Source organism: Amia ocellicauda, chromosome 3 (genome assembly GCF_036373705.1).
Source record: "Amia ocellicauda isolate fAmiCal2 chromosome 3, fAmiCal2.hap1, whole genome shotgun sequence".
In the NCBI taxonomy this organism is placed as follows: Eukaryota; Metazoa; Chordata; class Actinopteri; order Amiiformes; family Amiidae; genus Amia; species Amia ocellicauda.
The window spans coordinates 38533817-38539816 of NC_089852.1; the positions used below are offsets into that span (position 1 = coordinate 38533817).

Genomic DNA, 6000 nt, shown 5'->3' on the forward strand with positions numbered 1-6000 from the left:
TTCAAAACTTCAACACATTTGTTTTAGTATTGCTTCATCTTGTATTTTACTCTTTAAAAATATTACAAAGTTCATGACTTGATCACCAGAGATGTCTTAAAACTGAGGCGATTTTTTTATTTAATCCATTTAATCCGTATAATCTTTTAAAACAAGGAAGAATGTCTCATTTCTTAAACCATTAACGAGTGGATTTAGACATTGAGGAGCTAAAATAAAAGCAATGTAATCAAAGTATCTCAGATGAATAAACAGGTTCATGTCGATCTCATAAACAGCCGTCTCTATGAATGGACACCACATCTCAATTAAACACAGGAGCAACTGCACGGCATGCAGAATCACTGTCCTGTGACCTTTGGACATAGATTTGGTATTATCCATTGAAGCAGCCTTAGCTGCAGCCCATACTTTAACATAGGTAAATGCAATGATGATTGTAATGAAGAGAAAATAGAGCTGAGACGGTGAGGACCTGAGGTAAGCCTGCCACTGGTGTCGGATCAGCATCTCAGCATTGCAGAAATGTAATTGTGTATAAAAACAAAGTGGTACTGAAGACATGAAAATCATAATATTGATTAAAGAAGGTATGGAAGCAAGAGCCAAAATAATCAGAATACAAGACATTGCCCTCTGTGCTGTGGACTCAGTGGCAGACAGATAGCCACATAATGCTCCAAACACATTGCAGTGAGAGTCAGCGGGGTGGCATAAGTGAGAATTCTCATAATCAAACAGAGGCAAATACCAAGAGCACTAGGACATAGAAGTAATTCCAGAGAAGCACTAAATCAGTCAGCATCAGGACCATGCAGACAACAACCAGTGTGTGGGCGAACAGAATGTAGCGCGTGTTTGTCCGGAAAGCTTCTGCCTTGAAGAAAGTGAAAATCTGCAGACTGTCCACATAGAGGAAGACTCCAAGCAGGATCTGCACAATCACCATCTTCACATTCAGCACTGAGAGACTTGAACTCACTCCTTTTTCTTGACTAATGCTGGCATTGTTTTGCATGGTCTTCTGAACAAAAAGTAGGAATGTTTAGAATCCACATTATAGACAACTTAAGACTGACAGTGCATTGTTTTGCTGGAATGATAACATTACTGTTTGGTGTGGTATTATTGTGTATTTAAAAAGGCATATGAAGAGATCAAGAATTAAAATACAATTATGTAGACAAACTTTGATGGACACAGTAAATGAAATAAAAATGAAATATGGACTGAATTAATTTGAAAATACATTAACCTTCTGCAAGGAAAATGCAAAAGATACAATTTACTGGCTTGTACTGCAACTTGTTGCAATTAAAAATCCCCATTTATCAGCAATTATAGCTACACATGTTCTGAATATCACACAACAAATAGTTGATGATAGCGATATATTTATGTCAATTAAAAATTGTTATTCTGCAAGTGGATATTTAATCATGTTGAATCATCAATCTGATATACAGTGGGGGAAAAAAGTATTTGATCCCCTGCTGATTTTGTATGTTTGCCCACTGACAAAGAAATGATCAGTCTATAATTTTAATGGTAGGTGTATTTTAACAGTGAGAGACAGAATAACAACAAAAAAATCCAGAAAAATGCATTTCAAAAAAGTTATACATTGATTTGCATCTTAATGAGGGAAATAAGTATTTGACCCCTTCGACTTAGTACTTGGTGGCAAAACCCTTGTTAGCAATCACAGAGGTCAGACGTTTCTTGTAGTTGGCCACCAGGGATTTTGTCCCACTCCTCTTTGCAGATCCTCTCCAAGTCATTAAGGCTTCGAAGCTGACATCCCTTTGATGCGGTTCAGTTGTCCTGTCCCCTTAGCAGAAAAACACCCCCAAAGCATAATGTTTCCACCTCCATGTTTGATGGTGGGGATGGTGTTCTTGGGGTCATTCCTCCTCCTCCAAACATGGCGAGTTGAGTTGATGCCAAAGAGCTCAATTTTGGTCTCATCTGACCACAACACTTTCACCCAGTTCTCCTCTGAATCATTCAGATGTTCATTGGCAAACTTCAGACGGGCCTGTACATGTGCTTTCTTGAGCAGGGGGACCTTGCGGGCACTGCAGGATTTCAGTCCTTCACGGCATAGTGTGTTACCAATTGTTTTCTTGGTGACTATGGTCCCAGCTGCCTTGAGATCATTAACAAGATCCTCCCATGTAGTTCTGGGCTGATTCCTCACCATTCTCATGATCATTGAAACTCCACGAGGTGAGATCTTGCATGGAAACCCAGACCGAGGGAGACTGACAGTTATTTTGTGTTTCTTCCATTTGCGAATAATCGCACCAACTGTTGTCACCTTCTCACCAAGCTGCTTAGCGATGGTCTTGTAGCCCATTCCAGCCTTGTGTAGGTCTACAATCTTGTCCCTGACATCCTTGGACAGCTCTTTGGTCTTGGCCATGGTGGAGAGTTTGGAATCTGATTGATTGATTGCTTCTGTGGACAGGTGTCTTTTATACAGGTAACGAGCTGAGATTAGGAGCACTCCTGGGAGCCAGAAATCTTGCTGATTGATAGGGGATCAAATACTTATTTCCCTCCTTAACATGCAAAATCAATTTATAACTTTTTTGAAATGCGTTTTTCTGTATTTTTTTGTTGTTATTCTGTCTCTCACTGTTAAAATACACCTACCATTAAAATTATAGACTGATTATTTCTTTGTCAGTGGGCAAACGTACAAAATCAGCAGGGGATCAAATACTTTTTTCCCTCACTGTAACATGTGAATCCTTAAAATTCTTCACACACAGTTAGAACAGATATAGCAGCACTTTTATATTGAGATGCACCTGTAGTATGCTACATTACCTCCACTGGTGTTACTAAGGACTCAAGGAGAGTCTCTACATTGACATCCTCATCACATGGCCTGTTCTGCCTGAAATTGCTAGCGGTGTCCCTGTCCTGGATGTATGGCTCCAGGAAATTGAGGATGGACATGTACTTCCACCTCCGACTGCTTCCTGCTGCCCCTGAACCTGACTTCATTCTCACTTTCTCCTCATTTTTCTCTCTCCTGTAAGTGTCCCTCATGTATTTCCACTTTTTACGACATTTTTCTACTGAAAATTTATAAATACAAAAAGATGATTTGAGAAACAACTTGAAACAAGGGGAATTTTAAGAAAAACTGAAAAGTAGCTATAGATGGACTTTTTTCCGATCAACTGGCTGAGTCCACCTGACTGCTGCTTACCTGGTAGACCAATGGCGAATGAAATGTTCCTCCAAGCATTAGCTTTCAAGTTGTGGTAGTCCGGGGATGTCATCTGGTACAGACAGGAATACTAAGACACCAGCAATACTAACTTTTCCTCCATTGTTGTTCAGTCGATGACGTACAAGTAGGATGTGACGGTTGGTCGGTGTGGTGTTTGTCCCACCCCTCCCCCACTGTGATTGGATGGCTGGGTAAAAAGTGACAGTGATGAGCACTGCGTTTTACCCAAAGTTTAACATTTTTCAACTCTCGGCGACCAGACAAAAACGGGTAGCACTCAGCGTGGCTGCCGGCGTTTTAAAAACGTGGCGCTCCCATTGCAAACAATTGAGAAAAACGCTTTGGTGGGCACACCGGCTTAATATGAGGGATCAACAATTTTTATTGTTTGTTGTTTTGTACTGAAAGGTTTAACTGAAATTGACATTTTCTTCTTGGGGGTTGGGGAGTTTTTTTTGCTTAGGCCCCCAAATATGGTAGCACCACCACTGCCCACCCATATCTTGTATGTTGTTAAATGACAGGCCTGTCAGGTTCCAGCGCATTCTCATTGATAAATGGGACAATATTCTATCATGCAGAATCAGACATTAGTCAGATGCAGTGACTCGAGTGGGCATGATGTAACACAACTGATGGGGATGTAACTATAATGATAAATACATGCCAAGATATAACACAGATCACATACCCATGCAATATTATTACTTGTTTCCTAGTGTCAATGTTTTGCTTATTTGTGCACCCAAATGCCGCAGAGTGTTGCGGTATTTTGAGATAATACATGCAGTCAAAGATTCAGATGATTACTGTTTACCAGCATAGCGTTGACTGGGTAGACCTCCCCAATATGGCGACATCTACATATTGGCCTCAGCCAATGCACCATCTATGTATATATATATATATATATATACATACATGGTGCATTGGCTGAGGCCAATATGTAGATGTCAAATAATACATGAAAACAGGTATATATATATATATATATATATATATATATACCTGTTTTCATGTATTATTTGTGTTATTTGTTTTATACTAAGCATTGGTTTTCGCCAATTCAATAACTCTTGTAAGATGTTTGACCAATAGAGCTCGAATCATTACAATAGATTGAACACAAACACAGGCTCAAAACATACAAACAACTCTTTATTATTAAACAAAGGTTCATCGACTATGCTAATTTACTAAAATAATACATGAAATAGGCAGTTAGGTAAATTGTATGATAAAAGGCAAATAATATGACATTGACAATATCCTACTTAAGAGGAAGGTTTCTCTTAATATTCAATATTGTTACTGCAACGATGATAAATTCCACTCAGAGGGTTCATATAAACCTATAAATACAATAGTATACAGTATTACATGCTCAGGATTCCCTCAATGATTGAATATGGTATGACTGCATTCTACACTTTTCCATCCTGGATGGTAATTTCCAACCATTTATACATGTCCAATCATGCTCTTTCTGAAAGTGACATAGGAGTTGACCTGTAATTGTGCAGACTCAGTAGAGCCCTGCATTTCAGCCCGAGCCCAATGGGCCCCGACTTATTTACGCCGCTCGGGCTTCAGGCCAATTTTCATGTCATAGTTCACACGCGGGCCGGGCATCGGGCCTGTTTTAGGCTCCTCCTACTTTTTATTTTTTAGACATTAATTAATTAAAAGAAACTATGAGAAGTTGATGATGGTAAAACAAACATAGAAAGACGTTTTATAACCTATCATATTGACACGCATGACACAGTCTGCTCACGCACACACACGCACACAGGTTTCCCACGGAGAGCTGCTACGTGCCTGCGCAGACCGGCTCTCAAGGTGTTATGCCTCAGTTCCACTGGCTTAAGCGTCCTGTCTGCCATGCCATCCTCAGACGCGTCCCAGTGCTGTTTCTGTAAAACCAGGCCACTGTGAATCCGTCCCTCTGATGGAGGAGCAGCGACTGTGGGTTTGATTTGTGTTTCGTTTTAAAAACAGACAGGAAACAGTATGAGTGACACAGCCTGAGGTGGAAAGGACTTTTGTGTCTGTTTTATTCTTTGTGTTTTTCATGATTGTAAACAGCGTAATAAACACACGTTTCTGTTAAGAGATATTAGGAAGAGCTAAACGTGTAGAGACAACATTATATTCAGACAAGCATGTTCACATAAGAATACGTTTCCATGCGCAACAATAATACTAAATAGCGAATATGTATTGTTATTATTATCGTCATCATTTGTGCTAGTATATATGTATTTTAAATGGCACAGCGTGACTCCCTTAATTTATTATTCTTTCTGTAGATTTGTAACTGCAAACAATACTTTTTGCAGAATTATTTATAATTTACTTATCAGACGTCCTTAACCAGGGCAAGTTACAGTTGAAACAAAATACACACGTTTCACGATTAATCATCCAGATACAATAAAGCAGGTTATAATTGAACTAAAGTTCACTCCTTTAACTTCTCTCTCTCCCCATCTCCCCCCACTCACAGGGCTGGCCGCCAGCTAGACCTCATCTTCTCGAGAGGCATCTCGGACCACCACTTCATTTCCTTCTCCCTTTCCCTCTCCTCCCTCCCCTCTCCACCCACTCCCTCTGTCACCTTCCACCATAATCTCCGCTCTGTCTCCCCCTCGACCCTTGCCTCCACTGCCCTCACTCTCTTACCTTCCATTGACTGTTTTTCCCATCTATCTGTCAACTGTGCTACCTCCTCTTTGTTCTCCTCCCTCACC

At 40.1% G+C, this 6000-nt stretch overlaps 1 pseudogene; it reads right to left on the reverse strand.

Annotated features, from left to right (window-relative positions):
- Positions 1–129: 129 nt before the first annotated feature.
- On the reverse strand, positions 130–3015 carry LOC136747124 (odorant receptor 131-2-like; annotated as a pseudogene).
- Positions 3016–6000: the final 2985 nt, after the last annotated feature.